This window comes from Arachis hypogaea, chromosome 15, assembly GCF_003086295.3.
Source record: "Arachis hypogaea cultivar Tifrunner chromosome 15, arahy.Tifrunner.gnm2.J5K5, whole genome shotgun sequence".
Lineage (NCBI taxonomy): Eukaryota > Viridiplantae > Streptophyta > Magnoliopsida > Fabales > Fabaceae > Arachis > Arachis hypogaea.
Window position 1 is genome coordinate 63989789 of NC_092050.1, and position 19520 is coordinate 64009308.

The 19520-nt window shown below is 39.2% G+C and overlaps 1 non-coding gene across 1 annotated transcript; it reads right to left on the minus strand.

The window, feature by feature from the left end:
* Positions 1 to 582: 582 nt before the first annotated feature.
* Positions 583 to 690, minus strand: LOC112752717 (small nucleolar RNA R71). The gene has a single exon (XR_003177140.1). It is a non-coding gene; the product is annotated as a small nucleolar RNA R71 (small nucleolar RNA).
* Positions 691 to 19520: the final 18830 nt, after the last annotated feature.

A 19520-nucleotide genomic window follows, 5' to 3' on the forward strand; every position in this document is an offset into this window, starting at 1 on the left:
ACTGTGACATAGAGGATTCTATATTTTCTTTTGTGTTCTCTTCTTTTTCATATGAGCAGGAACAGGGATAAGAATATTCTTGTTGAAGCTGATCCTGAACCTGAAAGGACTCTGAAGAGGAAGCTAAGGGAAGCTAAAGCACAACTCTCTGGAGAAAATCTGACAGAAATTTTCGAAAAAGAAGGAGACATGGCCGAAAATAATAACAATGCAAGGAAGATGCTTGGTGACTTTACTGCACCAAATTCCAATTCACATGGAAGAAGCATCTCAATCCCTGCCATTGGAGCAAACAATTTTGAGCTAAAGCCTCAATTAGTTTCTCTGATGCAACAGAACTGCAAGTTTCATGGACTTCCATTAGAAGATCCTTTTCAGTTCTTAACTGAGTTCTTGTAGATCTGTGATACTGTTAAGACCAATGAGGTTGACTTTGAGGTCTACAGGCTTATGCTTTTCCCGTTTGTTGTAAGAGACAGAACTAGAATATGGTTGGACTCTCAACCTAAAGATAGCCTAAACTCTTGGGATAAGCTGGTCATGGCTTTCTTAGCCAAGTTCTTTCCTCCTCAAAAGCTTAGCAAGCTTAGAGTGGATGTTCAAACCTTCAAACAGAAAAAAGGTGAATCCCTCTATGAAGCTTGGGAGAGATATAAGCAACTGACCAAAAAGTGTCCTTCTGACATGCTTTCAGAATGGACCATCCTGGATATATTCTATGATGGTCTATCTGAATTATCAAAGATGTCATTGGACCATTCTGCAGGTGGATTCATTCACCTAAAGAAAATGCCTGCAGAAGCTCAAGAACTCATTGACATGGTTGCAAATAACCAGTTCATGTACACTTCTGAAAGGAATCCTGTGAGTAATGGGACGCCTCAGAGGAAGGGAGTTCTTAACGTTGATACTCTGAATGCCATATTGGCTCAGAATAAAATATTGACTCAGTAAGTCAATATGATTTCTCAGAGTCTGAATGGATTGCAAGCTGCATCCAACAGTACTCAAGAGGCATCTTCTGAAGAAGAAGCTTATGATCCTGAGAACCCTGCAATAGCAGAGGTGAATTACATGGGGGAACCTTATGGGAATACCTATAATCCCTCATGGACAAATCATCCAAATTTCTCATGGAAGGATCAACAAAAGCCTCAACAAGGCTTTAATAATGGTGGAAGAAACAGGTTTAGCAGTAGCAAGCCTTTCCCATCATCCACTCAGCAACAGACAGAGAATTCTGAGCAGAATCCATCCAGCTTAGCAAATATAGTCTCTGATCTATCTAAGGCCACTCTAAGTTTCAGGAATGAAACAAGGTCCTCCATTAGAAATTTGGAGGCACAAGTGGGCCAGATGAGTAAAAGAGTCACTGAAACCCCTCCTAGTACTCTCCCAAGCAATACAGAAGAGAATCCAAAAAGAGAGTTCAAGGCCATTACCTTACTTGGTGTGGCCGAACCCAAAGAGGAGGAGGAAGACGTGAATCCTAGTGAGGAAGACCTCTTGGGACGCTCAGTGACCAATAAGGAGTTTCCCTTTGAGGAACCAAAGGAATCTGAGGCTCATCTAGAGACCATAGAGATTCCATTGAACCTCCTTCTTCCCTTCATGAGCTCTGATGAGTATTCTTCCTCTGAAGAGGATGAAGACATTACTGAAGAGCTAGTTGCTAAATACCTTGGTGCAATCATGAAGCTGAATGCAAAGCTATTTGGTAATGAGACTTGGGAAGATGAACCTCCCTTGCTCACCAATGAACTAAATGCATTGGATAGGCAGAAATTACCTCAAAAGAAATAGGATCCTGGTAAATTCCTAATTCCCTGTAACATAGGTACCATGACCTTTGAGAAGGCTCTGTGTGACCTGGGGTCAGGAATAAACTTAATGCCACTCTCTGTAATGGAGAAACTTGGGATCTTTGAGGTGCAAGCTGCCAGAATCTCTTTAGAGATGGCAGACAACTCAAGAAAACAGGCTTATGGACAAGTAGAGGACGTGTTAGTAAAGGTTGAAGGCCTTTACATCCCTGCTGATTTCATAATCCTAGACACTGGGAAGGAGGAGGATGAATCCATCATCCTTGGAAGACCCTTCCTAGCCACAGCAAGAGCTGTGATTGATGTGGACAGAGGAGAGTTGGTCCTTCAACTGAATGAGGACAACCATATATTTAAAACTCAAGGATCTCCTTCTGTAACCATGGAGAGGAAGCATGAAAAGCTTCTCTCACTGCAGAGTCAACCAAAGCCCCCACAGTCAAACTCTAAGTTTGGTGTTGGGAGGCCACAACCAAGTCTAAGTTTGGTGTTGAACCCCCACATTCAAACTCTAAGTTTGGTGTTGAGAGGTTCCAACAATGCTCTGAATATCTGTGAGGCTTCATGAGAGCTCATTGTCAAGCTATTGACATTAAAGAAGCGCTTGTTGGGAGGCAACCCAATGTTATTTAATTATATCTATTTTATTTTATTGTTATTTTATTTTTTTAGGTTGATGATCATGTGAAGTCACAAAAACTACTAAAAAATCAAAAACAGAATGAAAAACAGCTTTAAAAAACAGCTCACCCTGGAGGAAGAACTTACTGGCGTTTAAACGCCAGTAAGAAGCATCAAATTGGCGTTTAACGCCAGAAAAAAGCATCAAGCAGGCATTAAACGCCAGAAACAAGCACCAGACTGGCGTTTAATGCCAGAACAGAGTATGGAAGTGGCTTTAAATGCCAGAAATAGGCTACATTTGGGCGTTTAATGCTAAAAACAAGCAGCAAGCTGGCGTTTAACGCCAGACATGCATGCTAAGGGCGTTTTACACGCCTAATTGGAGTAGGAATGTTAAGTCCTTGACCCCACAGGATCTGTGGACCCCACAGGATCCCCACATTTTCTTCTCTCCTCTTCACACCTTTTCATAACTCTCTTCCACAAATACCCCTCACCAATCACCTCAATCACTCTTCCCCATCACCTCTTCACCACTCACATCCATCCTCTCTTCCCCAAAAACCCCACCTACCTCCAAAATTCAAACTCTTTTCCCTCCCAAACCCAACCCTAATGGCCGAACCCTAAACCTTCCCCTACTCCTATATAAACCCCTCTTTCCTTCTTCATTTTTACACAACACAACCCTTTCTTCTTCCCCTTGGCCGAATACACACCTCTCTCCCTCTCCTCTATTTTTCTTCTTCTTCTCCTTCTTTCTTTCTTCTTTTGCTTGGAGACGAGCAAACATTTTAAGTTTGGTGTGGTAAAAGCATTGCTTTTTGTTTTTCCATAACCATTAATGGCACCTAAGGCCAGAGAAACCTCAAGAAAGAGGAAAGGGAAGGCAGTTACTTCCACCTCTGAGTCATGGGAGATGGAGAGATTTATCTCAAAGGTCCATCAAGACCACTTCTATGAAGTTGTGGCCAAGAAGAAAGTGATCACTGAGGTTCCTTTCAAGCTCAAAAAGAATGAGTATCCGGAGATCTGACATGAGATCTGAAGAAGAGGTTGGGAAGTTCTCACCAACCCCATTCAACAAGTCGAGATCTTAATGGTTCAAGAGTTCTATGCAAATGCATGGATCACTAGGAACCATGATCAAAGTGTGAACCCGAATCCAAAGTATTGGCTTACCATGGTTCAGGGGAAATACTTAGATTTCAGTCCGGAAAATGTAAGGCTGGCGTTCAACTTGCCAATGATGGAAGAAAACGCACGCTCCTACACTAGAAGGGTCAACTTTGATCAAAGGTTGGACCAAGTCATCATGTACATATGTGTGGAAGGAGCTCAATGGAAAGTTGACTCAAGAGGCAAGCCGGTTCAATTGAGAAGACTGGACCTTAAGCCTGTAGCTAGAGGATGGTTGGAGTTTATTCAACGCTCAATCATTCCTACTAGCAACCGGTCTGAAGTTACTATAGACCGGGCCATCATGATCCATAATATCATGATTGGGGAGGAAGTGGAAGTTCATGAGATAATACCTCAAAAACTCTACAAGATGGCTGACAAGTCCTCCACAAAACTATTGGGAGCAAATCAACACCTCTCTAGGAGAATTAAGCTCCAACATGGGACAACTAAGGATGGAGCACCAAGAGCACTCCATCATCCTCCATGAGATTAGAGAAGATCAAAGAGCTATGAGGGAGGAGAAACAAAGACAAGGAAAACACATAGAGGAGCTCAAGAGCACCATTGGTTCTTCAAGAAGAGGAAGACGTCACCCTCACTAAGGTGGACCCATTCCTTAATCTCCTTGTTCTTATTTTCTGTTTTTCATTTACTATGCTTCATGTTTATTTATGTTTGTATCTTTACTATATGATCATTAGAGTCTATATCTTAAAGCTATGAATGTCCTATGAATCCATCACCTTTCTTAAATGAAAAATATTTTAATTACAAAAGAACAAGAAGTACATGATTTCGAATTCATCTTTGAAACTAGTTTAATTATTTTGATGTGGTGACAATACTTTCTGTTCTCTGAATGAATGCTTGAATAGTGCATATGTCTTTTGAAATTGTTGTTTATGAATGTTAAATATGTTGGCTCTTGAAAGAATGATGAAAAAGGAGACATGTTATTTGATAATCTGAAAAATCATAAAAATGATTCTTGAAGCAAGAAAAAGCATTGAATACAAAAGCTTGCGAAAAAAAAAAGAGAAAAAAATGGCGAAAAAAAAAGAGAAAGAAAAAGAAAAGGCAAGCAGAAAAAGCCAAAAGCTCTTTAAACCAAAAGGCAAGAGCAAAAAGCCAATAGCCCTTAAAACCAAAAGGCAAGGGTAATAAAAAGGATCCAAGGCTTTGAACATCAGTGGATAGGAGGGCCTAAAGGAATAAAATCCTGGCCTAAGCGGCTAAACCAAGCTGTCCCTAACCATGTGCTTGTGGCGTGAAGGTGTCAAGTGAAAAGGTTGAGACTGAGCGGTTAAAGTCGTGGTCCAAAGCAAAAAGAAGAGTGTGCTTAAGAACCCTGGACACCTCTAATTGGGGACTTTAGCAAAGCTGAGTCACAATCTGAAAAGGTTCACCCAGTTATGTGTCTGTGGCATTTATGTATCCGGTGGTAATACTGGAAAACAAAGTGCTTAGGGCCACGGCCAAGACTCATAAAGTAGCTGTGTTCAAGAATCAGCATACTGAACTAGGAGAATCAATAACACTATCTAAAATCTAAGTTCCTATAGATGCCAATCATTTTGAACTTCAATGGATAAAGTGAGATGCCAAAACTATTCAAGAGGCAAAAAGCTACTAGTCCCGCTCATCTGATTGGAGCTAAGTTTCATTGATATTTTGGAATTTATAGTATATTCTCTTCTTTTTATCCTATTTGATTTTCAGTTGCTTGGGGACAAGCAACAATTTAAGTTTGGTGTTGTGATGAGCGGATAATTTATACGCTTTTTGGCATTATTTTTACATAGTTTTTAGTATGATTTAGTTAGTTTTTAGTATATTTTTATTAGTTTTTAAATAAAAATCACATTTCTGGACTTTACTATGAGTTTGTGTGTTTTTCTGTGATTTCAAGTAATTTCTAGCTGAAATTGAAGGACTTGAGCAAAAATCAGATTCAGAGGTTGAAGAAGGATTGCAGATCCAGTTGGATTCTGACCTCCCTGCACTCAAAGTGGATTTTCTGGAGCTACAGGAGTCCAAATGGCGCGCTCTCAATTGCGTTGGAAAGTAGACATCCATGGCTATCTAGATATATAATAGTTCATACTTTTCTCGAGTTTAGACGATGCAAACTGGCATTCAACGCCAGCTCTCTGCCCTATTCTGGAGTTAAACGCCAGAAAAAGGTTGCAAAGCAGAGTTAAATGCCAGAAACAGGTTACAAACTGGCGTTTAACTCCAAGAAAGACCTCTACACGTGAAAGCTTCAATGCTCAGCCCAAGCACACACCAAGTGGGCTCGGAAGTGGATTTCTGCATCATTTACTTATTTCTATAACCCTAGTAACTAGTTTAGTATAAATAGAACTTTTTACTATTGTATTCAGGGTCTTTGAATCCGATCTTTGATTAGTTTTATGCTAACTTGTACCTTTAGGAATGCTGGTCATTTGGCCATGCCTGGACCTTGTTCTTATGTATTTTCAATGGTAGAGTTTCTTCACACCATAGATTAAGGTGTGGAGCTCTGCTGTTCCTCATGAAGTAATGCAAAGTACTATTGTTTTTCTATTCAATTCAAGCCTATTTCTTCTCTAAGATATTCATTCGCACACAAGAACATGATGAATGTGATGATTATGTGATGCTCATCATCATTCTCACTTATGAACGCGTGCCTGACAAACACTTCCGTTCTACATGTAAACAAGCTTGAATGTGTATCTCTTAGCCTCCTAATCTATGATCAGAGTCTTTGTGGTATAGGCTAGAATTATTGGCGGCCATTCTTGAGATCCAGAAAGGGATGGCTGTGACAAGCTTCAAACTCGCGAGTGCTGGGCGTAGTGACAGACGCAAAAGGATTACTGAATCCTATTCCAGTATGATCGAGAACCGACAGATGAATAGCCGTGCGGTGACAGCACATCTTGGACCATTTTCACTGAGAGGACGGGAAGTAGCCATTGACAACGGTGATGCCCTACATAAAGCTTGCCATAGAAAGGGGTGGGAATGATTGGATGAAGACAGTAGGAAAGCAGAGGTTCAGGAGGAACAAAAGCATCTCTATACGCTTATCTGAAATTCTCACCAATGAATTACATAAGTATGTCTATCTTTATTTTACGTTTTATTTATTTTTTAATTATTAAAACTCTATAACCATTTGAATCTGCCTGACTGAGATTTACAAGGTGACCATAGCTTGCTTCAAGCCGACAGTCTCCGTGGGATCGACCCTTACTCACGTAAGGTTTATTACTTGGACGACCCAGTGCACTTGCTGGTTAGTTGTGCGAAGTTGTGACAAAGAATTGAGATTACGATTGTGCGTACCAAGTTGTTGGCGCCATTGAAATCACAATTTCGTGCACCAGTGCACTTGCTGGTTAGTTGTGTGGAGTTGTGACAAAGAGTTGAGATTACATTCGTGCGTACCAAGTTGTTTGCGCCATTTTAGAGATCACAATTTCGTGCACCAATATGATGGCCAAGAAAATTGATGGACTGCAAATTGCTGCAGTAAATACACTAAGCCAATCTCAAACCTCACACGGGTGGAATCAATCTGAAGAAAGTTTTGGGACATTCAATTTTGAGCAACAAAGCCCTGAGCAAGTGTAATACATGAATAACACCTCAAGTTTATTCCAACACAACTTTCATGGTGATGCACACAAGACACCCTGGAGGACTCATTCTAATTTGAGGTGGGGTGAGAATCAGAATCGAAGACAAATAGACTTCAACTTTAACAGCTTCAGCAACACAAACAACCAAAGCCATTAATCCAATAATAGTAACCAATTCAAAAACCCACAAAACACATATCACCAACCCCATAACAACTCGCAAAACCACCAGAATAACTTTTCCACATCCATCCACCCACAAAATAACCCCGCAAATAGTTCAAACAACTTCCAGCAACAACCATCTCGTTTTACACAACCACAACCAAATCCAGACTCCCAAAGAATCTTTAGTCTAGAGATAATGATGGAGAAACTCATGAAAAATCAAGAGATGACAAGACAAGATCAGGAGGCTGCAAGGAAAGACCAAGCCTTGGCATTCAAAACCCAAGAGGCCTCAATCAGAAATCTTGAAAGACACATGGGGCAAATGGCTAAGAAAATTTCAGAAGTAGGTGAGAAGAGAGCAAATACCTCCCTTAGTGCCACTGAAGACAACCCAAGAGACAAAGGAAAAGTTAAAAAGTGGGAGGAGTGCAAAGCAATCATAGTGGGAAGTGAGAAGACTGGAAGGAAGGAAGCCATCAATCAGGAAGAACACAACAGAGAAGCTCCACAAGAAGAGACAGAAGGGAGACGTGAAAAGGATCAGAAAACCAAGAATGCACAAATCTCAAAGGGAGACAAGAATATCCTTGAACCACAGCTACAAGTGAAGAATATCCCAACACCCCATCATCCTGCGGAGGCCTTTTCTAGCTACGGGCAGAGCATTGATAGATGTTGAAAAAGGGGAATTTTTGCTGAGAGTGCATGATGAGCACCTAGCATTTCATGTCTTCAAGACCCTTTCATGAGCCCACTCAAGAGGAAGAATGCAAGAAGGATAAGGCCAGAGATCAGAGCTTGAAGGAGGCATTCAATGAGTTAACTCCAAGACTTCTAAACCCATGCTTGAAAGAAGTAGAGATGGTGCAACACACCAAAGAAGTCAAGGAGGAACTAGATCCAAAATCTCTAGTTGAGATATCCAACAAGAAGCCCCCTGATAAAGAACCACCAAGGCATGAATCATCTTCTGAGAAAGAAAAGAAGAAGAGGCCAAGAGGAGGGAGAAACAAGAAGATCCCCACTGAAGGTTTCTCACCAGGGGATAAAGTGATGCTAAACACCCAACCATTGAAGGTGTCTCAACAATTGTCTAAATACTACACTGTGAACTGGATCTTTTCACTTGAACACCTAGAGATCATCAAAGAGGAGATCGGAAGGAAGATCACAATAAGAGGAGAAAAGCTAAGGCACTATGATTTTCAGCCTCCATGATCAAAGAACAAGATGTCAAGTTAGTGACCTTAAAAGAGCGCTTGTTGGGAGGCAACCTAACCAGAGGTACTTTTCTTTTCCTAACTATCTCAATAAAAAGGGTTAAGTAGATTTGTCTGTATTGCAAGGAGCTAAGTTTGGTGTTGCACACCAAAACAAATCAAGGGTGAATGAAAGATGCTAAGTTTGGTGTTCCACCAACAATCTCTTTTAAAAGCACATTTCAACCCTCTACATAAATGGGCACTAGCTCCAAGCAATCAAGGAAACCACTAAACCATTGCCTGATTTCTAGTTTTTAGTTTTATTACTTTTAGCAAAAGCCAAAGGTTTCATGTAACTGATGCATTATAGACAGTAGCAAGGGACTAAGTTTGGTGTTCTCCCACCAAAGTAAGTTCAAGAACCTACAATAATTCATGCATGATAACCATTTGCCTAAGTGCTTGGAAAAATAAGCAACTTCCAATAATTGTGCAGAAAAGACACTCAGCCTCTTAAAAGAATCATCACCAAGGGAAATACAAAAGTGAAAGATGATGATGACAAAAGGAAAGCTGCAAAACACTCCTGAGAGGTTGTATTGTCACAAAATTCACTCTGCTTTGAAATGTTCTTAATGAGAAGCTGCTGTTTACCTTGATGTTTAGTGCAAATAGTGCAAATTTTGATATCTGTTAAATGCACTAGCTAAAATGCTTGTTCTCATCTTCATCTGCATTAAATTCTGTCTTGTTTCCCTTTTGCATCAATAAGAGAAAATGTTTGAAATAGAAAGTAATTTTCCAATGTAGTAGGAATTAGAATAAAGACTTGTGGTGGTAATTGCTTGAGTAGATGATAAGCTCAAAAAAATAAAAGCTGCAGAATAGAATGTTCTTTGTAGTGTGAACTCATTTGCTGTTATAAAACCTTTTATCAATAAACATCCCTGGAAAATAAAGAAAAGTAAGAAGGAAAAAGAAAAGAAAAGCCATGGATTGGAAACAAGAATGAAAGAAACAAATAATAAGGCTAGACACCAATAGCTTGGACCTTAGGACATATGCCTGTGGTGCTTCTTGTACTAGGATATGCTTGGATAATTAGGTTCTGAGGAGTCTTTTAAAACTTGGTAACTTGGATTAACTAATCCGAAATTATCAACCGAAAGTCCATTATCAAGAGTAACCTAGTTACAAAGCATTTAGTGACCCAAAGAGGTGCTGGGCATCAATGTTTCTAAGAAGAATTGTGAGCCAAGTGTTTGTAGTGAAGAGGTGTTGAGAAAAATTGAAGCCAAAAGGCTGCTGCAACACCTGACATTGAGCTATCATTGAGAAATAAGTTTCTAAGCAAAAGAAAGAAGGAAAAAGCTAACAGGGATCAATAAAAGAGCAAGGGATTATAACAGCAACTCTAGTGAATCCTCAAAGAGACATTTCATATCTATCAGCAAAGAATAACTGAGCTGCATCTTGTCTACATAAAATCCCATAGTCTTAATTCAATTACCTGCTAAATAAGGATATATGCTTCTCTATGGCATTTCATTTCTTCTCATGTTTAGTGCTTGCTTGGGGACAAGCAAAGCTTAAGTTTGGTGTTGGGATGATAAGTCAACTTATGCTAGTTTTACAAGCATTTTTCATTAGTTTCATTAGGTTTTATGCACTTTCTTGCACAATAAGTAAGTAATTGGAGTGGATTTTCATGATTATTTTGAATCAATCAACCATCATTTGTTTTACACAAAATCATAAGGTTTATGCTAGAATTAATTGATTTCATGAATAACGCAAAGACCTTGTGAATTTGGTGATACTTTGATTTTTTGGTTGGTTGCTTGTAAGTGAAGAAATGAAGAAAAGGGGGAGGCCAATCAGGGAAGCATTACGTTCACAAAGAGAACGCCACACTTAGCAACGCTTTTAGGCTAGCGTTCACTTTGGAATTGAACGTAGCGTTCACTTTGTGAATGTTTTCGGGCTTTCCAGCTTTGGAGGAAAGCTTTTGGCCATCCATACACTAAGGGAGCTCAAAGGAATGAACGTAGCGCTCAACCAAGGGAGCGCTAGGAGAAGCGCTCGACCAAGCGAGCGCTAGGCAGCGCTCAAATAATGAACGCAGCGTTCAATAAGTGAACGCCCATGAAGACAAGCGCGCACCAAGGAGCCAAAGCGCACGTGAAGAGGCATGCTTGGCAAAGTGAACGGGACGTTCACTTTAGGCACGGAGCGCTCCAATGGAGCTTCACAAAATGCACCCTGACCCATGCCACCAAGTGCCATTTTTGGATCCATTTCTTCACAAATCCAAAGGCCCATTCCAAATGCTTAATGACTAAAGTAGAAAGTGTATAAATAGGACTAAATTTGATTTGAGGGGAGGACTTTTACTTTTACCTTTTAGCTTGATTTTTACTTTCATTTTTCATTTTTGAAACTTCTTTTTGCTCTCTTAGTCTTTTTAGAATTCTGGAGTTTGAGATCGGATCTGAGTTTACTTTCTGTATTCATCTTCTTTCTGCTTCAACTTCTACTCTCTACTTTTTGTTTTTGAACTCTGATTGAAGAATTCTCTGAAGTTCTTCATCTTGGAGTTCCATTTCTTTTCTGTTTTCTGAATTTATGAATTAAAGATCGGATCTCAATTGTTTCTTTCTAATTTTCCTTCTTCTGCAATTTTTCATTTCTGTTTTGGTTCATCTACAATTTCTCTTCATCTTATAGTTCTTTAGTTTACTGCACTTTAATTTTCTAGTTCAATTTGAATCCCAATACCCAAATCCCTTTTATTCTTCAAGCAATTTACATTTCCAAAAAATTTAGATTCAGAAATTTAAGTTTCTTACACTTTAAGTTTCAGTCATTTACCTTTCTTGCAATTTAAGTTTCAGCTCTTTTACTTTCTTGCTCTTTAAGTTTTTGCAATTTACCTTTTCTGCACTTTACTTTTCTGCCCAATTTACTTTCTGCACTTTAACCTTTTACAATTCACTTTCTTTTAATCAAAATTTCACTCAAATCATCAACTATTCGCTTAACTAAATTCATCACCTTACTAAAATTGCTCAATCCATCAATCCCTGTGGGATCGACCTCACTCTTGTAAGTTATTACTACTTGATGCGACCCGGTACACTTGCCGGTGAGTTTGTGTCGAATCGTTTTCCCCTCATCAAGTACACTATTATACTATTATCTTTGTTCATATCACATATGTTTCTGTGCTCTACGTTAGACGCTTCGTTAGTACGCTTTGCGCTTTTAGAATCCTGTTTTTGAGCTATATCCTTCATTGGGCTTCTAAATTATATTATTCTTTCTATATATATATATATATTGTGTATGAGCTTAGAACTGTCGTAATCTCTGATTAACCTTTGCTTTACAATGTGAGGTAAATCTTAGGCTAATCAGGGTGTTATATTTAGTAGTATCAGAGTGGTTCGTCCTCGTGAGCCTGAGGGATGGACCGATTGTGCTTCATTGCATACTCTGGGTCATTTTTTTCATGCTATTTAGGTTATCTACTTGATATTTCATAGCATTCTTGTTTGTGAGTGCCTGTTTGGGGATAATTGAAACACTAGGCTTTTGATATTGAGACTGATCACCTTGATATCGACTGTTTGGTGTAGACAGAAAACCCAATGGCCACTCACGGACGAGGTCGAGCATATACCTGAGAAAGTAGGAATGAGAAGCCAGCTGATAACCATGCCGAGTTCATGGCGGTGATGACGAACTTGGCAAACATCATGGAAGCGAATGCTGCTGCGACTCTGCAAGTTGTGCAGAGGTTAGCTCAACCGGCCGGAAGCAGAAACGATAATGGAGAGGGTGCTGAGGGCTACTTGAGAGGTGTTCTGAGAACTCTAGCTGCTTTTCGGAAAGCTGACCCGCCGGTTTTCACTGGTTCAACAAACCATACTGAAGCAAAGAACTGGTTCTAAGCTGTGGAGCGTGCATTGCTAACTCAACATGTACCGTATGACTAATTCGTGGAGCATGCGGCTTATCAACTAGTGGGAGAAGCTCAGCAATGGTGGCAAGGAGAGCGCTGGCTACTACACCAACAGAACATGAACATTACCTGGGCGTTATTTGAGGAAGCTTTCTACAAGAAGTACCTTCTTGAGCCAATAAAAGGGGCCAGAGAGTTGGAGTTCTTACAGCTGAAGCAAGGGTCCATGACTATAGCTGAATACACTAGTAAGTTTGAGGAACTCTGTAAGTTCTCAAGAATAAGTCAGGGTACTCGTGAGTCTTATGAGGGATGGAAATGCATCAAATACAAAGTAGGGCTGAAGGAAGACATCAGGCGTGTTGTGGCTCCATTGGAGATTAGGAGATTCTTTGAATTGGTGGACATGGCGAGGGTTGTTGAAGAATATGCAAGGACGGTAGCCTCATTAAGGGACACTCATGGAGGAAAAACTAGTAGGGGACGCGATGATTACCTCAGACCAAAGGGACAGAACTTCAAGAAAGACAGACATACTCCTCAGCATCTGTAAGGTCAAGGGAACCTCAGAAGGAACAACAATGCCCAGTTTCACCTTAGGAAAGGGGGTCTCTAATAAACCCCATTTTTAGGGTTTATCTTGTGCTTAATCTAGGGGATTTTATGACCTTTACCCACATTTATTCAATGAAATAGTATGGTTTCATGATTGTCTCCTAAATTGTGCTTAAGTGTGAAAACATGCTTTTGGACCTTAAATTAGCTAATTTTGATTCCCTTTTGATTCCACTAGATGCCTTGATGTGTTTGCTAGTGATTTCAGGTAGAAAAGGCTAGGAGTGGATCAAAGAAGTGAAGAGGAAAGCATGCAAAGTAGAGAAATCATGAAAAGCCAAGATTTGGAAAACGCCCATAGACGCGCGTGCGCACCATGCGCTCAAGCGTGGATTGCGAAAAGCTCTATGGACGTGTATGCGCACCGTGTGCGTACGCACCAAAGGGCGCACGTGATTCTTTTAGTCAAACTCATGCCTGGCGATTTTGGAGGGTTTCTGGCCCTATTTGGAGCTGAGTTTTTGGCGGAATAAGATAAAAGGAACCAAGGATTAAAGGGGAAGGCATCACATCACTACACATCACTTTACATCTTTTGCTCATCCATTCACAATAGGATTAGGAGTAGTTAGTTTTAGAGAGAGAAGCTCTCACTTCTCTCTAGGATTAGAATTAGGATTAGGTTTAGGTCAATAATCTTAGATCTAGGTTTTAATTCATGCTTTTATCTTCTTCTACCTCTCAATTCTTTGTTGTTGCAATCATCATTCTTCTATTCTTTTGTTGTAATTTCCTTTATTTTGTTTCTATGCTTTGTTGTAGATCTACTCTTGTTCCTTCTATTTTCTTTCAATTCAATTTGAGGTTATTCATAATAATTGTGTTCATTTGATTTGTTGTTGTTTAATTCCTTACAATTGAGTAGTGTAGATTTACTTTCCTTGCAATTTTACTATGCTTTCCTTTTATGCCTTCTAAGTGTTTGATGAAATGCTTGGAAGGATGTTAGAGTAGATTTTAGTGCTCTTGGCTTGGGAAGGTAACTTAGGAACTCTTGAGTTACTAATATCCAAGTGATTGATGATTGGGAGCCATTGACTCTAGTTCTCACTAATTGATTTGGTGGAGAGCTAGGACTTATGGACTAGGATTGATATAGCTCATTTGACTTTCCTTTACTACTAGTTAGAGGATGACTTAATGGGATTGATCCTTGCCAATTCTCATTTTGTGGTTAGTGATAGGGATAGAGATCCTTGACCACCAAACCTTTCCAAGACCTTTTTGTTAGTTTATTTCCTTTGCAATTTACATTTCTTATCTCTTAACTAAAAAAAAACCCCAAAACATACTCCATAAGCAATAACAAGACACTTTATTGCAATTCCTAGGGAGAACGACCCGAGGTTCCAATACTTCGGTTTATAATTTTAGGGGTTTCTTACTTGTGACAAACAAATGTTTGTATAAAAGGATTGTTGCTGGTTTAGAAACTATACTTCGACGAGATTTCAATTGTGAAATTCTAAACCGTCAAAAAATCCGATCATCAAAATGGCGCCGTTGCCGGGGAGTTACAATGATGTTATGTTATTGGTTATTGTATATATGTGAATATTGTGAATAACTTTATTTTTGGATTGCTTGTTAAGTATTTGCTAGTTTTAGGACTTTGTTCCATTATTTCTTATTAGCTTTTGTTTTTATTTTCTCTTTCCATTATGAATTCTCACTTTGGCTATGAGTTTGGTTCTAACTATGTTGTAGGAAATGAGGACTTCAATGAAGATGTGTATCAAGGATGGGACAACCAAAGGTGGGAGGAGCCATATGCATATGATCAATCCTCATGGCAACAACCTCCACCAATGCACTATGAAGAAGAGCCATTCTATGATGCATACCAATCAAATGGCTATGGTGGATCCCCTTGGGACTTTCAAGAACCACCACGATATGCCTATGAGCCATACCCTCAACATGAACCTCAACCATACTCACAAGCTTCTTTCCACCAAGCACCTCTATATGACCCTAATCCATATCCATCTTACCAACCACCTCTCGAACCATATGAGCCATACATGGAACCACCATTCCAATATCAATACTCCCAAGAACTACTTCAATATACACCATCTCCATACCCTTACCAAGAAGAACCACCTTCCTATTATGAACCCTTTCCCCAAGATAATGAACCTTCTTATCCACCCCAATCCTCAATAGATGAAACCCTTGGCTTTATAATTCAAGGGCAAGGAGAGATGCAAAGGGAGACACCCCACCATGGTAAAATCTTTTCATTTTTTCCTTTTTGTAAATATTGGTAGAATTAGTTTAATTTCATGTTTTGATTAGTTTGTTGAGTTTATTTGATAGTTTAGTATGTTAAGTATAGTTTTAAGGTATTTTGGTAGCTGTTTGGAGGTTTAGAATGCTTGGTTTGGTGCAAAAACATAGAAAATTTTTGAAAAAACAGAGCACCATCCACGCGTACGCGCACCTCACGTGTACGCGTGCATTAAGCATCTTCGCCCATCCACGCGCACGCGCCATGCACGCGTACGTGTGGATACCAAATTTTCATTCCTCCATACATTAACCGAGAGTTATGTGAACGCTACGCGCACATTGTGCCTGAGGCACAAACGACCTCATGCGTACGCGTACATGACGCGTACGCGTCACCCATCTAAAAAAAACCCATCGACGCGCACGCGTGACGTACGCGTACGCCTCTCGTCTATTGCACCATCATCCACGCGCGTGCACCATGCACACGTACGCGTGGATGCTCTTCCTTCACTACCCTTATTTTCTTTTCCTCTTTCCATCTCTTTCCTTCTTCTTTCTTCTTCCCTTCTCCTACCCCTCATCCAACACTTCCAAACATCATTGATAACCATTTGTTTTAGTTAGTTTCATTTTTTTCATTTCATTTTCTCTTTTTCATTATAAGTGTTGGATTATTGATTTTGTTTGATATTGCTGCTTATTACTAATTGCATGCTATCTTAGCATGAATGTTTTTTAGATGTTCATTGTTGGATGTTCTTTTTGAGGTTATATTTTGCTACTTGGTTTTGAGTTCTTCATGCTTACCTTTTGTGAACACCAAGTGATGAGAATTGTCTTCGAGCTTGTAACTCTTCTTGAATTGCATGATTTGGCCACCATGTAATTTGAATCCTTTTTCTTTAATAGGCAATTTCTTGATGGATGATGTGCATTCACCTTAATGCATTGTGTTTCTTGATTATATGCATCCATATGTTATGGCTTGAATGCTCTCATGATTCTTTAATGCTTGTTTTACCTTACAAGTTTAAAGCATTTCAAGTGCACTAGGATAAGTGAAGTGCATGCTTCTCTTGTGACATAGCTTTCTATACTAGTGTGTGTTCTAAAAGGCACCTAATTTAGAATTCACACACCTATCTTTCATTAATGTCACATTCTTTCACTCATTCAATTCTAGTGATTTACCTCATTCTAATAATGTATGCTTCATTACTTTTGTGTTTTCTCATCTTATGGTGCTATTTCCTATTTTTCATGAATGTATGGTGCACCACAAGAAAAAACGGAAGCGAAAGAAAGAACACGCAGTAACCGGTTGACCAACCAGCTGAAGGTAGCAATCCGGAAAATCGCCGTACCCCTTGCTCATCTTTGAGTGCACCGAGGACGGTGCAAACTTTTAAGTGTGGGGAGGTCGTCCGACCGATCGGCGATTTTGGGTGACAAATTTCTAATCTCAATACTGTTGCATTTTATTTTTGGTTTTTAGGATTTTTGTTACATTTTTCTTAATTTTGCATATATATACATAATAAGCTTAGTCAAAATGATGAAATTTTTTGAGAAAATTATCTATAGGGCATTAACACCCCAATTGATTTGAGTGAGAATCCTTCATAGAACTTGCTTGAATTATATATTTTGTGGAACATGTTTTGAGCTAAGAACACACAACCAAGTGAGTTTTTAGCCTAATGGTGTGGTTACATCTTATAACCACTTATATTCCTTCTTGTGTGCGTTATTCTCTTCCTATGATTGTGATCTTTGATTTGTTTGATTCTTTATTTCCATTATTCACTACAAGAAAAAAGGCTTGTCGGCACCCTTTTTTCTTGCCACACTTTTAAAGTGTGCCCAAAAGTGGTCTATTGGCACGCTTTTGCGAGGGTGGCCACTGATTTGGGATTTGGCCACGCTTTTTTTGCCACGCTTAAAAAGCGTGGCCATAGAGAGAACAACACGCTTTTATGAGGGTGGCTACTAATTTATGATTTGGCCACGCTTTTTTTGCCATGCTTGAAAAGCGTGCCCATAGAGAGAAACCGGCACGCTTAAAAAGCGTGGCTAGTTATTTTTTCAATGGTCACCTTTTTAAAGCGTGCCCATATCTTATGTTTATATGGGCACCTTACAAAAGCGTACCGATAGAGTTCCCTCCTTCCAAAATTTAGTTTCCCACCCATTTTTTTCGTACTTCACTTTTTTTCTAAGTTTTATATTTTAATCCCTAGAATAGAAGTGTTGGTTTCAAAAATCACTTCTATGTTCTAACCCTATCTGGCCATCACTCACCCTTCTCATCTCTGCAACCCTAACAACGCCTCCCAACAACGCCCTCTCCCAACAACGCCGCTGTCTCCCTCTCTCAACCCGTCACAACCCCTCCCTCAAACCCGTCGCAGCACCGACATCCATCCCTCCCTCGTCGCTCATGCCCCCACGCCGCCGTCTCCCTCTCTCACGTGTGGCGCCAACCATCAGCACCAATCGTCAGCAAAACTCATCAGCGCCACTCATCAGCGGCAACCCGTCAGCGCCAACCGTCATTCTGCTAATGCCGATGTCTCTGGTGTTTATAGGAAATGATCGGTGGTGTCTCTATCGAGCTTGGGATCGGATGCATCGCTGGTGTCAGCGGTAAAGATTCGATTCATGGTTTAAGGTTTCTCTGAAGTTGCTGCTTGAAAGGTTCGATTCCTTGTCCCTCATCTTGCTTGAAACCATCGTGAAGAATTGCGAGAAGGCTTTCTCTGAAGTCGCTGTTGAGAAGGTTCTTGATTATATGGTTAGGTTAATTGACGATCCTCAAACCGTTTTAATAACCACAACAAGGCTTTGATCATGATTGAGACTTGAGGCAAATCCACCATCGAGCTTCACTATTTCCCTGTTTATGAAGAAACTTACAAGGTACTACTACCTTTTTTTTTCCTATTTCATGCATATCTGCTTCATTGTTAAGTTGAAGTCAAGGGACAATTTATGATAATCATATCATGCCTAGAAACTAGAAACTTAAAATCCTAGGCTAAATTGATTGGGTTAGTTACTAGCTCTAGCTGTTGAATTTCCTAGTGTGGGTTATTGTTAGCTGTTGAATTTGTTCCTGCATAGTTGTGAAGGTATCATGTTTTGCTTTGCTTTTGTGCAAGTTGAACCTTTTGGTAATTGCTACCGTCTCTTGCTTTATTCATTTATTATTATTATTATTATTATTATTATTATTATTATTATTATTATTATTATTATTATTATTATTATTATTATTATTATTATTATTATTATTATTATTATAGTAATTCTTAAACTATTCGTCCCTGTAGGATTTTGGAGAAGAACATGAAGCCTATAATGTTGTCCTTCAGCACGTTAAAGCTCAATGAGTAATTTCTGGAAATTTTTGTGTGTTTTATAGCGTTAAAAATTATGATTTATTGATCTGTACTTGATGAGAAACTTCTGGAATTTTGAGGTTGAGGTTAAATTTGATTGTCCCGACTCATTTGATACTTCTGATGAGTATCATTCACAAGAACTATCTATTACTCTCCACAAAATCAATCTAAAAGCTTATAAAATTCTGTTGAGGTTTATTTCTGCAAATTTTACAACAACTTACTTATGAAAAACCAAACTAGAAGCATGCTTGGTCAGATGTGAGCAGCAGTAATGTAACTAAAGGTCCTGTTTTCTATTTGCTAAAGATATGAAACTATTGAATTTAATTACCCATTTTCTGAAATTTCTGAAGTTGAAACCTTTTTACCATTTTGAAGGGAACTCATATTGAGAAGCAGTAAAATAGCAACCATTTGTGCTATCTTCAATTTCTAAAAATTCAATGTTTATATCATTATTGCTTCATTTAGATGAATAGGGAAGATGTACCTATCTCCTATGAACATTCAGCTTAATCTAACTGCAAAATGGTGGTGGCTATCAAGGAGCAATTGTTTCTTTTGGTTTTTAAAAATATCTTGGCTTATTGTTCTAAGATGTAATGACAATCAACGTTTAATTTGTTTATTCTTTGATTACTGATCAATGATTTTAAGTC